Below are 21183 nucleotides of genomic sequence, written 5' to 3'. Positions count from 1 at the left end.
TTTCAATTACTTTCACTACATTTTACTTGAAGGAAGAAGGGGGGGTGTATTTGTGATGTGCTTCCTTATTTAGACTCTTTGTAGTAAAACGCCTACATGTTTCATGTCCTCCAATATTTTAATAAGCTTTTTTAAAAATGTAGCTACTCTATTGTTTTACCTTGAATTCATCCTCAGTAGTTTCCCCGAAGGATCTAAACCAAATAGCAATGCAAACAGTGTTCTGCTAATAAGTATTGTACTTTAGGTGTAACGATTCATATCATCAAGCCTTACTAAGCCACCTACTCCCTGCTCTGAGAATCCACCCAGGATTTTTGATTATGGTACATTTGATTGCATTCCTAATTTTGTAAATACCTAAATACCAAAGTGACTGGGGCTAGATCAGGTTTAGAGAGTGTAAGTGGTTACAACTCCCAGTTGTGCCAAGGCTGAATTTGGCTCACATCATTTAGTCCAGTGTAGCGTTAAAGCAACACAAGTGATGAAGCTTTCACGGCTTCCTTTGGGAGAATATTCAACAGAACACCACTTCTTCCCATCAGAAAGTTTCCCCTCATTTACTCTTTACTTTTGAATGAATTTATAGTAATCTACTCTTCCTTTAATTGGGTTAAATAATTCCTTTCCTTCCTTAGCATTTGCACTCTTCAAATATTAGAATGACGGCTCCTCCTCCCCTCCCATGCGACTTACTTGGCACTTAGCCAAGCTACAGGTACAGGCCTTCTCTAGACTGAGAGTTTGCCCAGATTACTGTCATTGCTGGTCAATTACTAACATAGCTACACCAATGCAAGCCCTGGCATGGGTAGGCAAAGCAACTTTTTGCACCAATGCAAATAACTCCTGCGTGAAACTGCAGTAAGCTCCGCAGACCATGTCTGTCCATATCAGAGATTGCAAAGGTGCAGTTACACTGATGGCTGCAGTCAGTGCAAAAGCCCATTACAGACAAAGCCTAATTCCTCTTCTTTCCCATAGGAAATTCCATGTTGCCTTCTCCCTTGCCCCAATCATTCCCATAACTCTTTTCTGAAATCCCTTAAACTCAAGCATAATATTCCTGGCATGGGTCGCTGGAGAGTTGTATAGAGAGTGACTAACATCTCTCTGCATTTTTGCATGCCACCTCTGGATGCCACTCAAACTTGCATCACGCTTTATTATTGCCATATCTCATTACGATTTGACATCTAATTTACTGTCTGCTCTTGCCGCTTGATCTCTTTCTGTATTGCTGCATTTTCTTAATGGAAGGGGGAAGTGAGAGGGGAATAGTTTCAGAGGAAACTGATTTTTGCATATTTGCTATGCAGAAGTGAGGTTAAATATCAGCATCTGTGGTGGATCACATTTAAACGAAGAAAATACAGAAGCGTCATAAGAACTGTTTTAATGGATGTGACAAGGAGCACCACAAGGTGGCACCCTGGTGTTCCTTAAGGGTCTGATTACACATGCACAGTGCAGAAACAGGGCTGATGTACTGCTGAATTGGGCCACCCCTGAGAATGCTCATTCACAATTTAAAAGGGACCTGCAAAGCATTTTAAAAAAACAAAAGTTCAGTCTGGAGGGTGAACATTTGACAAAGTTATCAGGAATTGAAAAATGGCCCTTTAGAATGGAAATGCTTATTAAACGAAGTACTGCACAATCATTCCTTCGTGCTCCAGCTGTAAGAACACCTTGTACTTTATAAACATTAATGAACGAATCCTCACAATATTCCTGTGAGGTAGCTAGAAAGAACTGTCACCATTTTAGAACTGGGGAAACCGAGGCACAGATCTTCGGTGATTTGTCAAATATCAAAAGTCAAGTGAGTGCCAAAGCAGGGAATGGAACCTAGATTTCCTGACATCCAGTCCTGGGTAATAACCTTCAGACTATGTTATTTCCCAATGGCAGTGACCTAGACTTGAGAACATTTTTCAACAACCCTGTTAATCAAATTGTGTCCTGTTTACACTTGGTGCAAGGAAGTGTTAGTTAAGAAGTTTTATATGGGCTTATGTTACCAATGAGACCTCAGTTTGCTCTACCAGTAAGGATTCAAATATCTCTAGGGCCTTAGCTACACAAGACAAGCTAGGACCCATATTATAACACTTCCACCAATGGCACAGCTGCTTCACTGGCAACAAAAGCTAGAGCTCAGGTGTTTTTACCACCTTATCATGAACTACTGAGGAGGTTTCATGACACAGCAATAAAGATGACTGAGACAGGTCAACACTACTAATTTAGCACTGTGCAGCCACACTACAGGGCCTTGCCAACATTAGCATATTTTCTTAAAATGTCTTCACCATTCCTGCCACCTGCGTGAGACAAATTACATGCTATCACTTGACGTTTGTAAGGATTTTCCTGGTCCCTCTTGCAGGCGAGGGGGTTCTGTATGCAATCTGGATCTTCTTGCGTGGTTAGTCTGCAGAGACCCTGCCTAAAGAAAAGATGAGATGAGTTGTGCTTCTCATCCTTAGGGAGCAGCCTGTGCAGTTCCAAGGTTTTGTAACCTGATGAGGGTTAGATGACAAAACAGTGAGAACACAGAGCAGCAGCTGGGATTTTGTCTACCCTGGTTCTCCCACTATTGCTATTACTGGTGAAGCTCGCCCTGAGGTAACAACGGTGGGAGGGGAAAAGCCTAGTGTAGACTTGGAGAAAGTCTTCCTCTGAACATATCAGTGAGGTACACAATTACAGAAATATTTTCCCCTCACATAGCCTTGCAGGATATATAAGATCGTTTGCTACTGTATTCTTGATGCTATGTTTTTATTTCTGCTTGTACGCAGCCTAAAAACATATTCAACCACAAAACTAAAAATGTCTACCCCTAACATTCTTTGGCATTCTCATCATCATCTCTCTACATATATACACACATATATTATATATGCCAGAGGTTCTCAAACTGGGGGTGGGCACCCCTCAGGGGGTCACAAGGTTACTACATGGGGGGTCATGAACTGTAAACCTCCATCCCAAGCCCCACTGCGTCCAGCATTTATAATGGTGTTAAATATATTAAAAAGTGTTTTTAATTTATAAGGGAGGGGTCGCACTCAGAGACTTCATACGTGAATGGAGTCACCAGTAAAAAAGTTTGAGAGCCACTGATATATACATATACACATACACATACACACACACACACACCACTTTACAAATTCTTGTCTTTTGTACTACTGCCCAGGTTGCAGAAATCAATGGCATTACACAGGTGTGAGAATTTCCATGTATTAGCCTTTTTTATATTCCATTCCCTGAAGCTTAATTACATAACAAAGCTGGAAGTGTGGAACTGACTTGCAATTCTAAAAACCCCAGCCTCATGAACCTTACTGTTTTTTATGCTTCAGCTTTATTTTTCATGATCATATGCATATATGCTCTTTTATAGAAAAAATCATCACCATCTCCAGCGTCATTTGTTATGCTAGTAACATTTTCTTATGCAGAGGTGGCACACTTTCCCACTTTTGATACCGCTGCAGGTATTAATGTTGGAATGACAGTCAGTCATGGTCACTACGTCCTTCTTCCTACACTGAGCCTCTCTCCAGGTTTATGGGCAATTGACAGCCTCTCCAGCTCATCAGACTAGAAGCAGCCTGGTGTGCTATATAATGTTGCTGTTTCTACACTGAGATGGCTGGAAATAGATTTTGCTTTTTGCAGTGTTCTTCTTCCCCATTTTACTTTCATCATTTTAAGAAATGTCAGATTTAATACTTTGTACATGACACTTTCTCTCTTCAATGAGAAAGGGTTTACACACACACACACAGAGTATAGCATGAACACAGCTGTTATGGAGAGTTGCTGAAAACAAAAACAAAACATAAAACTTTTCACCCTGCAGAGGTGTTAATGGAAATTGTATTTGTTCCATAATGAAAGAGTTTTAGAAAGTAACTCTTAGACACTCATTCCTGTTTGCTTTTTGTAATCAATAATTAAATGTCTAGGAGTTTAGCGTTTTTGAAAGATGACAGATAAATAATCCTGGAGAAGTAAATACTTCATTTCATTTTCTCCACAGCATAGACCAATTGAAATGCAAAGAAGAGTTTATGGGTGATAAACTATGGAAATCCCCAGACTCTCAGGACTTTCTTCTAAAGCAGCCATCACCATCTATAGCCAATGTTACAGGTGTAAGTCAAGCTGTTCTAGCTCCCTTGACTCTTTCTTCCCAGCCCAGAGGGAGCCATTCAAGTCCCACCACACGCAACCTTCTCCCTTCCTCATATAGGGAACAACAGAAAGGAACCTACCCAGCCTTTTGACACTAACCACTTAACTAACTTGGGTTCTGGATATTTTTCCTTTCATGTATTGTATTGCCACTGATTACTGTTCCCCCTCCAATTTGTGGGTACATCCCCTCAGTTGCCGAGCTGCATTCTCCTACTTTTGCTCTTCTGCTGCCTACTTTCCCATTTCCACACAATGCAACAAAACAACAAAACAACACTGAAACTAACACTAACACACACAAACTTTTCTTTTAGGGCTCAAACATCACCTCTTCCACAGAGTAGAAGAAAAAAAAACAAACTACACTCTCTGTCTGGTAATTATGTACCCTGAAATTTCTTATTTGATTAACAGTGAGAATTGAAGATCGCTTAAGTAGCCCTCCAATGGCTCAACCAGTGCTGATCCCTAAATCCCACTCCCCCCCCGGGCACAGTTTAGTAATAAGTAGCAACATCTCCCATGGAAAACATACAATAGGTTCTTTGTCAGGCATTTTATTCCTATATACCCTGAAGGTCAAAACAATGAGGCTTCAACAATGGACCTATACCCCCATGTAGGGTATGTTGAATAGATGCCTTCTTTTACCAGATAATCTAAGTATACACACTACATCTACCTGGTCAAGCTTTTTATGCTGCTGGAGAAATCTTTGTGCATAACTTTGAAGATTAGGCTAATTTCAAATATTCTGACAGTACCATTGATGGCTGAATTACTTATGTTCCCTTGTTTCTAATAGCTAGCTAAAAAGAAAATTACTTGGGTGTTTAATGCCCAGAATAAGCCAAAACAAACAAACAAAACAAAACAAAACAAAACCACCTTTCAACTCACGCCCCACGTCTCACACATTTTCTTGTCTACCTGTGTAGCTTGAGCTGCCTATAGAGGAAAATGTCAATTTATTTACAGGATAAATATTATATTGTAATTATTTTTCTTGAGTAGCGACGTATTATTTGTCTAGCATTGTTCCATCCAAAAATGAGACTAACCACACAAAAACTGAACAATATTCCATCTATTCTGGTCATCTATGACAGCAGTCGATACTGGAGACTTCTAAGGAAGGCATAACATTGCAATAATGCTCCTAACCGTGCAATAACTTCCAGACCCCAGCTTGCATGATCAGTTGAAATAAGAGTATTAATAGGTCTTCTAATTGCAACGTCAAATGACATTTATATAAAACTGTAAATGTATATAAATTACTAAACTGTTTTGCCAGAATTTCAGCCTATAGCAGTGAGTTCCAAATTTATATATTCTATCTTTTTTCCCTTAAATATTGCATTGTGAAAAACCTAAAGGTTGCACAGTAAAACACTCCAAAATCAAGAAATGAAAGGCTGTACATGCCACTGTGTGCCTTATATTGGTCTTTAGTTACAAAGCCATCTCCTTTTTTTATTCATAACATTTTTTACCTAAGCTGTGCCTATTCAATGTGCACCATACAAAACACACACCTAGCAAAATGCACAGTGAATATGACCAAGCCCCCATGGAAGTTAAAAAACATCCATTTCCAACAACCCAAACGCAGATCAAATGTTCAAGAAAATGGCAGACTCTGCTTCATTATAAAAGGGAAATCATAGTCCCTTAAATCTAAGAGCAGCAGAGAACTGTGCTCTGGAACTTTAAGTCAGATGCAGGGTATATAAGCATGTGTACTTTACTTGATGCTCGGGAGCTGACTATTTTCTCAGTGTGATCACCATTTGGAAGGCTCAAATGTTTTATTAACTGCTCTTGCCTTTGACAAACTAGTTTAAATTGAGTTTTCTTTCAATATAACCTTCAGATGATCATTGTGTGAACTCTGCACAGCCCATGATTAATACAAAGTAGTTTCCCAGGCCAATTCTGGGGATGACTCCTGGTTTCACAAGCATTAAGCCACACGTCCTTAAAGCTTCCTAACTGTAGCCCGTTTAAAAATTGGACAGCACCATCAATTTATTTGTTTCATGTTAATTTCTCATTACATTGAACTTGAATCGGAAATCCTCTAATTCAGCTTACCTGATGTACCTATATAAACTACAAAAGGGTAAAGCTAGCTGGGTCTTCCTGGAACTTTACTGTTTACTATCATTTAATATTTTATTTTTAAAAGGAATTTCACAGAAGAGAGTCCATCAATGGCTTATAGCCAGGACGGGCAGGATGGTGTCCCTGGCCTCTGTTTGCCAGAAGCTGGGAATGGGGAACAAGCAATGTATCACTTGAGGGTTATCTATTCTGTTCATTCCCTCTGAAGCACCTGTTGGAAGATAGGATACTGGGCTAGATGGACCTATGGTCTGACCCAGTATGACCGTTCTTATGTTAATTTCCAGAGGAGGAAAAGCCAAGGCCTCAAGGAGGGTGGCTTCATGACCTACGTTTGGTCTGTAAGAGAAGTACTGGCCTTGCTCGATTAGGATAAGTGGGTTTGCAATGTTTGGTGCGTCTCCTTGTTGGCCAAATGATAGTTCAGATTGTTTGTGGATGAGGCATTGATGTAACGTCAGCCAGGAACTGTGGTCCAGTCCAGGCATGTGTAAGGATATGTCTACGCTGAAATTGGAAGATGAGACTGCAGCATACGTAGCCATACCTGAGCTAGCTTTGATCGAGCTAGCTCACTAAAAATAGTAGCATGGCCATGGTGGCACGGGCTAGCCAGCCGAATGCACGCTCAAAGTCCCAGGCAGGACTGTACTTGGGCAGCTTGCCAATGCCACCAACTGTGCCACCATGGCCATACTAATATTTTTAGCTAGCTTGCTCAATCAGAGCTAGAATGCATATGCCTACACATGTTGTCCCAATTGCAGTGTCTTCAGTAGGCTTTTTTCTGAAAAATGCCCCACCATTACTAGTGCAGTTCCATCAAAGGTAGAAGACGAGCAAGTGCTAACACAGATAAAAGCTCCAGGAAGCCCCTAAATCTGCTCCTCACAGTATATGATGTGATGGCTAAAAACACTGGCACCCCCATCCATTAGAGCTGCACCCCTGCTGGAAATGTTGGGAACATTTTCAGAAAAAGAGCTTGTTGCAGACAAGGCTGAGAGCCTTACATATTCAAGGACTGCCCTATGATGCAGGGTATCCACACAGAGATTTTCTTCACATTTGCTCAAAGGGCAGTGAGTAAGTTACTATTTAAACAAAACCAAAAAAACCCAAACCATTAGCACCTTCTAGAAGGGCTCTTAAACAGGGCTGCAGCCAAACAGGTTATCATCATGATGGTTTGGGCATTAAACAAGAATGGGGGTAAACAATGTTAGAATTATCATATTCCAGTCTAGACAAGGATTGCTGTACTTTTTAAAAATTACAGTTTCTTTGGTTTTTAATGCTGTTTTAAGATGTTCTGACCCCATTCACTCCTGATAACAATCATTTACTATTCTATATACAGCACTTTCCATCCAAATTGCTTTAAAAACTTTTAGCTAGAACTCCATCTAGCTGCAACTTTGGCCTTGTCTACACACACACACACACGTTTAATTAAAGGTGTGATATTAAAGTAATTTTGCTAAAAAAAGGTGTACAATCCCATATGAACACTTACTTTAAATTAAATATGATTTATATTCATTTAACTTCCTCTGGTAAATTTACAGGGGCAAGTTAAATGGATATGCAATTGTAAAGGATTTACGTGTATTCACACATGGATTTGCACTGGTTTAGCTATATCGGTTTTTAATATGACTATTTCCCCTACTCTAAATCTTCCTATCGTGACTTGCCATTGCTAGAACTCATCAAGTACTACTGGTATACAATCAACAAGTATATAATCAATTAATAATGGTGGTATGATTTACCAAATTATCTTATCCAGTATTTGATCTTCTTTTACTAATGCTCAAGAACAAGCGATAGATCAAAATTCATTGTTCATTCAACTTCTGAACTGCCAATAATTAACATTTTAAAAATCATGACCTGTTTGTGAGTAATTGGGTACAAGAAGGCAGGCTACATTTATCATCTGTAATGAATAATTGACCAGTTCTAGAGCAGTGGCTCTCAACCTTTCCAGACTACTGTACCCCTTTCACGTCTGATTTGTCTTGTGCACCCAAGTCTCACCTCACGTAAAAACTACCTGATTACAAAATCAGTCATAAAGATATAAAAGTGGCACAGCGCACTATTGCTGAAAAATTGCTTACTTTCTTATTGTTACCATATAATTAGAAAATAAATCAACCGGAATATAAATACTGTGCTTACATTTCAGTCTATAGTATATGGAGCACTATAAACAAGTCATTGTATGAAATTTTAGTTTGTACTGACTTCATTAGTGCTTTTTATGTAGCCTGTTGTAAAACTAGGCAAATATCTATATCGGGGTTCTCGACCCCTCAGGGGATCACAAGATTATTACGCGGGGGGTTACTACCTGTCAGTCTCCACCCCAAACCCCATTTTGCCTCCAGCATTTATAATAATGTTAAATATATTAAAAAGTGTTTTTAATTTATACGGGGAGAGGGGGTTGCACTCAGAGGCATGCTGTGTGAAATGGGGTCACCAGTACAAAAGTTTGAGAACTGATCTATAAGAGCTGATGTACCCCCAGAGGTACACATTCCCCTGGTTGAGAACCACTGCTCTAGAGAATCATTCCATACGGAAATCTACCACAAAGTTGCTCCAAAGTCCAGATTTATTTTATTGTATTCATCTTGCACATACAGTCATCTATATCTACGTACATGTGGTTCATATACGATATAAGTTTTTAAAACAGAATTTCTAAGAATTCTCATTATAAGAATAAGAATCACGCTTTCACTACATAAGCTTTCACTACATAAGCAGCATTGTCTTGTTAACAGCCTTGGAGAAAACTGGCTCCAACTGAACAATGGCAGCATTAAAGAACTGAATTCTACCCACCCCCAGCCAGTCACATCAATGGATTGTTAACTTCATAATTTAGATGAAGCATTAAAATGTTGTTGTTATTAAGCACATCAATCAAGAGACAGACACTCAAACATAGTTACTACATTTTTAAAAAACATTTCCCCCCCATGGTAAGATCAGTGAAGACAAGGCTTATGGCACAGTCTGTCATTCTCAGATGAAGTTTTCAAGACACCGTTAGTCCAGTAATACATCATGGGATGTCTTCACTGAAGAGTTAACACAGGCTCTTACAAGGGTCTTGTCCCAATCCAGCTCCTGTCCACAAAGAATAACGTTTTTATCTGAGTGCGGTGATGCTTTACCACTGGGCTACCTGGCCCATCGTGGGGAGTAGGCAAAAGCCCAGGCACTGCTTATACTCTGGTTGGTAACATACCCAAATTGCTGTAAGGATGCAGGCTAAACCACTTGAGTGCTGACTTTCCTCCAGCGCCTTCCCATACTTTCCCCGCTATGCCAGGAGGACAGACAAGTTCTCCTACAATTTACTGGGAGGGAATCCTAGAGTGACTCAGTTTACTGCAGCAATAAGAACCATGGGATATGACCCCAAAAGTCCTATTGACACTCACAGGGGAGTGCTGCGGTAGTATGACACAGTCAAATGGACACACTTGGGTAGGAATTTGTAGTGCGGCCACTCACATCTGGGTACCAACTACTTGGGTTAACATTACAGTGAAGCCATACCCTGAATGAACATGAATTTTGCTTCATTCAGAATACTAAACTCACTTCATTTGACCTAGATTTCTGATTGATAAATATATACCTACCTACCTGTGCAGGAAGAGGAGGAAGGAAAAATTAAGGTATGTAAAACACTTGTACAGAAATCTTTTTAAAAGATGGATTAAGGTGTTCCAACACAGGTGTAGTGCACATTTTAAAAAAAAAAGCCACACAGATGGTTTTCTCCCCTGCCATTTCATCTGTCACAGGCCATTTGTAAACTATGTCAGTCTGTGAGCATGACAGAGGGAGAAGGTTTCTGGGTGCTATGACAACACATGGTTAAAATGTTCTATTATATCACCAGCTGTGTGACCCAGTCACTGAACAGCAGTATCTTCCAAAGCTTAATGGAAGGATGGTCTTATAATTAAAGCACTAGCCTAGGATTCAGAAGATATGTGCTCAATTCCCAGCTGTGCCACAGACAGTTTGACTTTGAGCAAGTCACAATTCCTGTGTGCGTCTGTTCCTCATCTTTAACACATGAATCATAATACTTCCTTTCCCGCACCTTTTGTCTTGGGTATTTAGATAAAGTCTTTGGAGCAAGAATTATCTCTAACTATGGCCTGGGGGCGGGGGGGGGGAGCGGGACTGGAGGGAAATTGATCTAAGTGACGCAACTTCTGCTATGTGAATAATGTAGCTGAAGTTGACGTACTTAGATCTACTTACCACGGTGTCTTTGCCTCTTGCCCTGGTGGAGTACTGGAGTCAATGGGAGAGCTTATCACATCTAGTTAAATCGACTCCCGCTGGATCGATCGCTGCCTGTCGATCCAGTGGGTAATGTAGACACGCCCTTAGTGTTTGTACAGCACCTACCACAATGGGGCCTTTAGGCAGTACTGTAATACAACTCATAATAATAATACGACTAATACTTCTTGTAGGTTAATTAGGACCATTATTTTCTAAGGGCAGATCATGGAAATGAGTCTAGCAGGCAAGTAAAGAGTCTGATGTCAGTCTAGAGAAGATGACAGAACCCCAACAATGGTTTAACTTCTACTATTTTCAGTATTCTATCATGCCCACCAATAAAAACAAAAGTCAACATGACTCTGTTCACGAGTATTCATGAGTTAACCCTTAGAGGCCTCTCCCACATGAAAATTAAAGTGATCCAGAAAAAGTCACCTTATTGATGCCAATAACACATTGAACAAGAACACTGTTAGTTTGGGTAAGAAGTCCAGTGAATTATAGAGCTGTCTATATTTTCTTTTAGCCTGGCACTCAAGACTGGCACAAGCAAAAGAGTGTAGCCCTGTGATGCATCTCTCTGACATGTAAGATTAGATGCAAAAATGTATAGCTTTGTACTCCACCTAGCCCTGTAAGTTTCATGTTAACCCAAGTATCACTCAAGAACAAGCTAAGACAACTCAATGCCAGCAAGTTTACCCAAACAGGTCTTGATAAGGTTTACAAAATCCAATGCATCGTCTACAAGCAAATTATGGCTTGTAGCAGTCTTATTAGCAGTTGACAGTGCATTGACCACAAGTTGAAGGTTATGATCTGTCATTAATGCCCTTTGGTCTCTAGATAAATCCAAAGATGAAACCAGAGGAACAAACAATCCATGGCAACCACCTGGCCATTTCTGCCTAGCTGACCCATGACAGCTAGAGTAGGTATCAGACAGTTTGCCATCTTGAAATAAGACTATCACCTAATTTGGCAGCAGCCTAGCAATCCAAATTCTGATCCACTCTCTCAAATATTGACTGACAGACATCTCTCAAATATTGACTGACCAGTGTGATCTGATCAAATTTACACTTCCGATTTATCTTTTGAAACACCTGTTGGCACATCCATCCACAGTTGCTCACCAGCCAAACTGTAAATGTAACATCTTCGTACCTTAATGCATAGTGAAATGCCTCAAGTCAGGAACCATGACCCAGGACTATTTGAGGTTGTCTGTAATTACAATGCCTTCTCTGGTTTCAGAGTAGTGGCCGTGTTAGTCTGTAATCGCAAAAAGAACAGGAGTACTTGTGGCACCTTAGAGACTAACAAATTTATTTGAGCATAAGCTTTCTCTAACATTGAAAATTTCAGAATGGGCTCATTTTTAATTAGCTGGTCTCAGGTCAAGTAACTATTAGTTTTCCAACTTCTGCTAGCCATGAGAACCAAACAATAATGTTTAATAAGAAATATTTCTATGAGTCATTAAAAGTTAAGCATTAAAATTATTCAGCTCAAGCCTAAGTCACCAGTATGTATTAGAGAGAGAAAACGCTATCTTAAAACTGCAGATGATTTAAAAAAAAACAAAACACAACACTCCCCAAGAAAGAGAGTATGTAGAAAGTCTCTCATATAAGCAGATCATCAATACCCCAAAAAGTACATAAATCTCTTTCATTTGGATCTCATTCCAATTTTTTTATCCAATCCTATTAAATCCATTTTTAATTTTTTTTGCCCACATTCATTCTTGCTGAACTATCCTTAATTTTCCTTGGTTCAGCAAGCAAACCTATAAACAGTGACAAGCTTCACAATACAGTGGAAACTAGGGAGACTGTTCAAGAAAAGTAGCAATAATTCACATACTGGACATATTTTTGCCTTCAGTTAAACTACATTCATTAGACTCTTTATCCAGCATTAGCCTATTACACTATTTTTTATTACAATTGCCTTACCCCCCACAAAAAACAAAAATACCTGAAAAAAAAAAACACAAAATCAAACTAATCCAAAACCACGCTAAGTTTCCACCTCCAAGTTCAAGGATTTGGTTGGAGCTCCTTTGATCTGATCAGAAAAGCATGAATCAGATTGACTGACATGATCAGGTCAAGATGAAGAATGCTGAACAAGTAGATGGAGCTGCTGAGCTTTTCGCTTGTCCCTTCAAGAAAGAAGAGAAAGGAGTAAGTAGAAGAGAGAAGAATAACCACACTGGGTGCGAGAAGAAGAGAGCCTGGTAAAATAAACATTGTGAATCTAAATTTTAGAACAAATATGCATTAACTGAATTACCGTTGTACAATGTTCATAATTAGTCATTTGTACTCCACCCCCTCACTGTTCTGAGATTCCATCACGTGAAATGTCGGAGAAATGACCCAAATCTACTTACAGTAGATAGAGGATTCCTGCAATGCATCTCCTGTGAACTAGTGTTTATTACAAATATAAGAGAAGGAATATCTCACCTTGACTAACCAATGAAAAATAATTTACCAAAAAAAATTCACAGATTCATAGATTTTAGGGCCAGAAGGGACCAATTGGATCATCTAGTCCGACCCCCTGCACAATATTAAATTTGTCATGTGACAATTTACATGGATATGTAATATGCGAACACTCAGTTATGGTCTTGGTTAAAAATATACCAGTAGAATATTAAGATACTTACTCCTGACAGAATTTTGCATCAAAAAATTAAAAATTTTATGCCAAAAAAATTAAAATTCTGTGCACAATATTTTAAAATTCTGCAAAAACTTTGCATATTTTGTTAATAAATAAATGTGGATGCTCCAACATGGCAGTGGGGAGCACAGGCCACTGGCTATATGGAGGTGAGCAATCACCCTGAAGCCTCTCCTCTCCCAGGATACAGACTCAGCAGTGAGGCTGCATCTGACCGACAGAGCAAGGGCCAGGCATGCCCCAGAAACCTCTCAGGGCCTTTCCTCTCTGCACTGGCTGTACCACCACTGCAAGTGAGAGGGACAAAGTGCTGCATGCATGTCCAATTTAGCCCTCAATCCAGATGTGGGGCAGGTAGGCTGAGCCGAGCACAATCCAAGTGTGAAGGAACTTAGTGTGGGGAGATCCAGATGTGGGGTGAGAGGGTTGTGTGTGGGGTAATCTGGGTGCGGATGGCCTGGTGGGGAGTCCAGGCGTGGATCTGGATGTACAGGGTCTCACTGGGGGGGCTCTGGTGGAATGGGAATCTGCAGGGGGTCTGAGTGTAGGAGTGGTGACAAGTTCCCCCTGGTGTGCCACCTAGAACTGGGGTACGAATGAGCCCCCCTAACTCACCAGCCTGGGATACCTTTACACCAACGGTCAGCAACCTTTCAGAAGTGGTGTACTGAGTCTTCATTTATTCACTCTAATTTAAGGTTTTGCACGCCAGTAATACATTTTAATGTTTTTAGAAGAGCTCTTTCTATAAGCCTATAATACAGAATTAAACCATTGTTGTATGTAAAGTAAATAAGGTTTTTAAAATGTTTAAGAAACTTCAATTAAAATTAAATTAAAATGCAGAGTCCCCCGGATCGGTGGCCAGGACCCAGGCAGTGTGAGTGCCACTGAAAATAAGCTTACGTGCCACCTTCGGCACGCGTGCCATAGGTTACCTACCCCTGCTTTACACTGTACTGCTGTGTCCAGCCTGCCAAGGCCTCTCCCAGACTCCAGCCTGCACTTTCACCAGCACATACACAGGTAGGGACATACCCAGTTACATGCAGATACTGTGATCAGTTCTGCATGGGGAGGAGGCTTCAGCTAAAGGACTTCCCAGCTACTCAAGCATGCACCCCTCTCTGGAATGTAAACCCAAACTTATACCATCTTGCACTGCACAGAGAACTGTACAGCATAATTCATGATATTTGCCCTCTCCCTCAATGTGGAGAGGAAATATACAGCAGCTTTCTATTCCAAGTTATGACTCCCACTCACACTGGTTTTAGATAAAGCAAAAACAAGTTTATTAACTACAAAAGATAGATTTTAACTGATTATAAGAGATAGCAAATGGATCAAAGCAGATTACCTAGCAAATAAACAACACACACAAATTATGCTTAATATACTAAAGAGATTGGATATGAATAGCAAATCCTCACCCTAACTGATGATACAAGCAGGCTGCATATTCTTAAGGGGCAAGCTGCACTTGCTTATAGCTTAAAATCCCCAGGTGTTCCATTCACAGGCTAAAAATCCCTTTAGCCTGGGTCCAGCACTTCCCCCAGTTCAGTCACTGTTCCTTAGGTGTTTCCAAGAGTCTCTTTGGGTGGGGAGTCAGTAAAGAACCATGATGATATCGCTCCCCTGCCTTAAACAGCTTTTGCATATGGCGGGAATCCTTTGTTTCAAAGCTTGGTTCCCATGCCAGTCAGTGGAAAAATATTGCTATTCCAAGATGGAGTCCAGGACCAGGTGACCTGGTCACATGTCCCTGTACTGTTACAGCAGCCATGAGTTGGAGCTGTCTGTAGCGTCCTCAGGAAGGCTCCCCAGTGGAAGATAAGCTTCTTCTAAGGCAGGGGTTCTCAAACTGGGGGTCGGGACCCCGCAGGGGGTCACGAGGTTATTACATGGGGGGGTCATGAGCTGTCAACCTCCATTCCAAACCCTGCTTTGCCTCCAGCACTTATGATAGTGTTAAATACATTTTAAAAGTGTTTTTAATGTATTGGGGGGGGTCGCACTCAGAGGTTTGCTGTGTGAAAGAGATCACCAGTAAAAAAGACTGAGAACCCCTGTTTTAGGGCCTGTTGTTTTCTCCTATTGGCCCTTCAACCTGAATGGGCCCTTCCCAGCCAGCCACCTAGACTGTGAGCCTTTTGCCTAGCGGGCATTCCCCAGGTGTGTAAACATTTGTAATACAGATACACAGTTAATATTCCTAACTTCAGGTACAAAAATGATACATGCATACAAATTTGTATCATATTCAGTAAATCTTAATCTTTCCAATGATATCTCACATGACCTACTTGCATAAAATACATTAGAATTATGTCAATCATATCATAATAATATCCCTATGAAGAATATGGGGTGCAGTGTTACAGAGGGTGGGGATTCAAGTGCAGTGGGATTAATGGGACGAGTGGTCTGGGTGTAGGCTTGGGGATCCAGATGCAGGCGGGAGGGGCTAGGCAGGGATCTGGGTGCAAGGGGGTAGGATTTGGTGGGGGGCAGGTCCGGGTGCAGGAGGGTTGGGTGAACTGGTAAGCAGCTCCTCATACAGTAACTCTTCCCCCACGGCTAAGGAGTGATGGGGGCAGAAAGCTGGGGGCAGGGGGAGAGGTGCACAGAGCCTGAGGGAGGTTCGTGAGAGTGGGTCTGATCCTGACCCAGACCCAGCCACTCCTTGCAGAGGAAGAGGAAGTCCCATCCTCCCCCACATCCATCCCAGCTGGGACTAGCAACTGAGCCTGGCGCAGGGTAGGAGCCACTGGCCAGCCCCTCAACTCCCCTCCTTCCCCCACAGTGTTTTACCTCTCCACTGGCTGCTAATAATGTGAGTCTTATTAAAAAATAATTTAGCACTATTTCATTAATACTGTTTATCAGCAAAATTTTACCCGTTTCCTAACATGGAGGGAAGGGTAGCACAGATGGGGTCAAGGGCCTGTGGTAGAATTTGAAACCCTTTTCAGACACTTACAATCTTACATGGACAGGTGGTTTGCATCAACATCTGATAGTTACCAAGTAAATTTGTGTTGGATAGGGATAGATTGGGGCGGGGGCAGGGTGCTGTACCTTTATGCAATTCATAATAGAGTAATTTTAAAGAGTATCAATTTTTTTGTGCTTGTCTCTCTCTACCACATGTCTACATTAGAAATTCAGGTCTTGTCTACCTGGGTACTTTAGGGTTAACTGAAAAAGTGTTTTTTTTTAATCTCACAAGAGACTGAAAAAGTGAGAAAGTACAAGGAAGAGGGAGCTTAAGTGATTAAATGCTAATTATCAGGATGGATAAAAATCAATGATTTTTTTAAAAAAATTACAAAATCGGATTTTTTTTGACAAAATGCTTTTTGAGGAAAAAACCTATCTAAAGATAGTTTTAATTAAGATACATTATAGTTCAGATATCTTATCATGGAATAGGGATTATAAATTATAATTATATAGTATGAGAAAATGTAGTCATGTAATTTTTAAGAAAAGTTTTGTAAATGAATTCTAATAGTTCATGGATCAGGGACTCAATCTTATGGGGCTGCAGGGACTTCTGTACAGATTATTTAGGTTAATCTTTCCATCTACCCAATGGGACACAGTGCTCAGTCTAGAAGATACCATCAGAGATGCTTACTTTTGCAGTTCTCAAACTGTGGATTTGTGTCTCCAGAGATAACATGCTTGTTAACAGCAAAAGCATTTTTAAATAAATAAATGAGAGAGGTGAGAAATAACTGACCTCAACCCTCTGCAAATTTGTGTACACAGAGTCAATCCTTTACATCTCTCTAAAAGTGCCAAGTTCCAATAAGTTCAATAAATAGAAGATTGTTGGGGGCAGAATAGATCTGAACAAGGAGAAGTCTGGAGATAAATGTGAGAAGGGAAGGACAAGCAGTAGAAACAAAAGTGAAACTGAGCAACATATTACAGAAGTCTTGAGGTTTTTCTGATTGTAGCCTTCATTGATTTGAGATCTATCATCTCTCACTAGAAGGGAAAACCTATAACGGCAGGAGGCTGTAAAAGAGACCCACTTTGGGAATAGTTTAATGAAGATCCTCTACCTGTGGGTAAGACGGGCATGTGTGCAAAATGCAAACAGCACAACAAAGAAATGCAAGGCCTGGTTGCCCGAATGAAACAACACCATGAGAAGTGTTCCTTCTCAGGAGGAAGCTGCCTTGGAGATGATGAAAGGAACATGTCTGAACATGCAGGATCTTCAAGTTGGTAAACTTTTTGATTTCATACTCCTTAAGGACTACGTGTCTTCCTTCTGGACTATTCTTGAATTCTCATGTTTGAGCAAAAAACATAGTTGTTACTCTATGGTACTATTATTTTAGATGCAGTTGTGATAAAAAAATAAATAGCTGAAATAGGCTGATCTTCCTTTTACAATTTCACCTTTAAAGTAGTACTGAGTGTCAGTGAATGCAATGAGTAATACTAAATGAACAGTACGGTAAAAATTAAATAACTTCATTGACTTATTTTGTTTAGGAGAATCCATCCTCAACATACAGGATTCTGAACACTATCCACCTTCAAGATCACCATCATTTTCTATACTTTCAGAGTTATCTGCCAATGATAGTGTTTCAGTCACATGATGTATATCGCATAGCCAGAGTATATCAGCTGTAGCAAACAGACAAACAAATAAACAAAAAAACCTCCATAATCCAGAAACAATCATAGATAAATTTGTGATAAGAACTAGATTACAAAAAGAGGTAATTGATAAAAAAAAATTACCCGGTTTGTTTATGCAACAAACTCTCCTTTTCCTACGATTGAGAATCCACACTTCATTAACATGGTTCAGTCAGTAAGACCAGGATACAGTCCACCCAACAGCACAGATGTGGCAGGTAAATTGATGGATAAAGTGTATTAAAGAGAAATTGAGCAGCGTGCAAAAGGTCTAGAGGGTAAAATTGTTAACCTGAGTCTTGATGAGTGGAGCAATGTCCACAATCATCTTGTTGTATGTGGCTGTGTGTCAACAGAAGAAGGAAAATGTCTTCCTTACAGAAACAATTGATACATCAGGAAATACACACGCAGCAGAATACTTGCAAGAAGTAGCAGTAAAAGCTATAACAAACTGTGGAAAAAAAATTCAAATGTCTAGTATGCAGCTTGTTCACAGACAATGTTGCAAATGTATCCAAGATGAGAAGAAATTATTTAGAAGAAAGCGAAGAGAGTCCTAAGCTAATAACATATGGTCATTTGATGCACCTCCTAGCCAAAGACTTCAGTGTTCCAGAAAAAAAGACTAATGTTGGTGAAATTGCAAAATACTTCTGTAACAACCACTTTGCAGCAGTTGCTCTGAAAAAAGTGGGAGGAACCAAACTAACTCTCCCACAAGGCGTGCGTTGGAACTCAACAGTAAGCTGTTTTGAGCACTATATCAAGAACTGGCCTACTCTGATGACAGTTTATGAACAAAATCGTGAAAAAATAGATGGCACTGTCACAGCCAAGCTCTTAACATTGGGCTTAAGAGAAATGCTGAGTATCCTGAAGCCTATTTCTGTAGCCCTGAACAAAATGCAGGGAAATAGCTGCTTTATTGCTCATGCTGTTGAAATTTGGAAGAAACTGAGTGAGATCTTAAAGATAAATATGCTATGACAGAGTTAAATTAGAAGCATTAAAAAAACCGAATGGGACAAGCACTATCTCCAGCTCATTTTCTTGCAAATATTCTCAATGCTTGGTATCAGGGTCAAACCTTAACTGCTGAAGAAGAGGAGCTGGCTATGACATGGGCACCTAGCAGCCATTCCTCCAATGCCAACTATAAAACTTCAGAGCTAAGGGTGAAACGTTGAAGAAATATATGTTTGCTGATGATGTTTTAAAGAAAGTCACACCAGTGAACTGGTGCAAGTGACTTAAGCACTTGGATTCAGCGACTGTTGAAGTGATAATCTCACTTTTAACAGAAGAAGCTTCTTCTGCCGGTGTAGAAAGACTATTTTCTTCCATTGGACTAATTTATTCCAAATTGAGAAATTGTTTGGGACCTGAAAAGCTGAAAAACTTGTTTTTCTTTTCCAGATCATGAACAAACAGGAAAATGAAGGGAAGACAACTGAGTTAGCTGCAGAAGCCAATATTTTAAGTTTCTCGCATTGACCTGGCTGACACAGTCAGTTAAATTTTTGTTTTAAAATATATATTTCATTTCACTATTTTAGTTAAAAACCAATTTTTACAAAAGCAAACCTGATTTTAAAAAAACGTGACTGTTTAACTAGATTCAAAAATTCATATGCTTTTTTGCTGTTGAAGAAAAAAATCCAGACAACATAACCTTGTTTTAGTTAAATAAAACAATTTTAATGTCTGTCTGGTGATGTTCTCCTCCTAACACAGCATGGCAAGAAAATCCTCCAAATATTAATGATTAACCCGTTGAATTGGAAATATTTATGAAGTCATTGGGAGCTGAATTATCTGCTTCAGTTACCTTTGGTAAATGAAATAACCAAATCATTCATTTTCTGATTTAGCTGTAAAACTAATCTGAAAAGTTGTCTAAATAAATCACTTTAAAAATGTGTAGTGTGTACCTTCTAAAAATGAAACCTACATCTATCTCTGAGCTGTGAAGAATATGTATTAAGGTTATTACAACCAACAAGAATGCCCTTTTATGTAGAAATCCATGATTAAATCGAGTCTTCTTGACTAGTGATTTAAATAAAATCCACCCTGCTACTTATTATAATAATTTATTTAACTGAAATACTTAACACACATTTAGGAGAAAGCACATCTTTCTTAAAGATTCATTTCAATTAACATGTTAGAAAGCTTGTAGCACACATTTCAGATTGCCAACAAAACTAAGCAAAAGCAGACTTAACATTCCTGATATTTTCAAGGTAAAAAACACAAGTGAGAGCTTCCCTTTTTCTTCACTTCTTCTTTACTTCTTTATATTTCACAAGATATGAAAAGGCACAAATCTATTTTTCTCCTATATCATCTTTACATAATTAAAAATGACTCTAAGATGTTAAATCACACCACATACATTTAGAGCTCTAGTTTACCAAAACCAAATGTCTTATAAAATGTTAATAAAAAACGATTTGAAACCTTGCAGCAATGTCAGGAGTGAATACCTAAAAATCGACCTTCAGTGCAGGACTAGCTCAATGTGTAATGCAAAGGGCCTGGCTGCAACATGTGCTGGCCTTGTTCTGAGTGGGAGGGGCTACTCAAGGGATATGTTTATTCAGCCCACTTTCAATTTTACAGGCCTCTAAAAAGACTCTGATCTCAGCTGGGGCCTCTAAAGCACTACTGTAATGCAGATAAATAAGTGACACTCAGATCTCAGTGGTTCAGGAGTGAAATTAGCTATCAACATTACCCAAAAGAGCCACAAAACAATATACCAATTGTAGTTGATAAAATCATAGTACTCGGTCAGTCATTGTGCTGTGAGAATAATTTAATACAGTAAAAGCGTCCTGACTGGTTAATAACTAAATCATAGATTGCTTTAATATCATGTCCTGCCAAAAAAAAAAAAAAAAAAAAAAAGATAAAAGGCTGCAGGAGACACATTAAAGAGCCACTTGCGGCTTGCTAGCCTCAGTCTGAGTATCACTAAAATAAATACTAACAAAGAAGCAGATCTCATTGAAATGTTCTAAACAGCAATTTTATATCCCCTTAAGCTCAAGTCAGCTGACCTGGACCAGCCACAGGTCTCTTATCGCAATGTAGACATATCCCAAATGTCTTAAGGCAGTGTCCCCA

The 21183-nt window shown here is 39.7% G+C and overlaps 1 protein-coding gene across 8 annotated transcripts in view; it reads right to left on the bottom strand.

Annotated features, from left to right (window-relative positions):
* CARMIL1 (capping protein regulator and myosin 1 linker 1) overlaps nt 1–21183 on the bottom strand; it is a 272936-nt gene that overhangs the window by 180124 nt on the left and 71629 nt on the right. The window contains exon 1 of one of the 8 annotated variants that reach the window (XM_030552566.1): nt 11845–11924. The exons of the other annotated variants lie outside the window; for them this stretch is intronic. The gene's annotated coding sequence lies outside the window, so the exon portion shown is untranslated. Of the gene's footprint in view, nt 1–11844; nt 11925–21183 lie in introns of those variants that run through there. 8 annotated transcript variants of the gene reach the window in all.

The sequence above is a fragment of the Gopherus evgoodei genome, chromosome 2 (genome assembly GCF_007399415.2).
Source record: "Gopherus evgoodei ecotype Sinaloan lineage chromosome 2, rGopEvg1_v1.p, whole genome shotgun sequence".
Taxonomy (NCBI): Eukaryota; Metazoa; Chordata; order Testudines; family Testudinidae; genus Gopherus; species Gopherus evgoodei.
The sequence above is the reverse complement of the archived record's forward strand: the minus strand, read 5'-3'. Positions and strand labels throughout refer to the sequence as shown.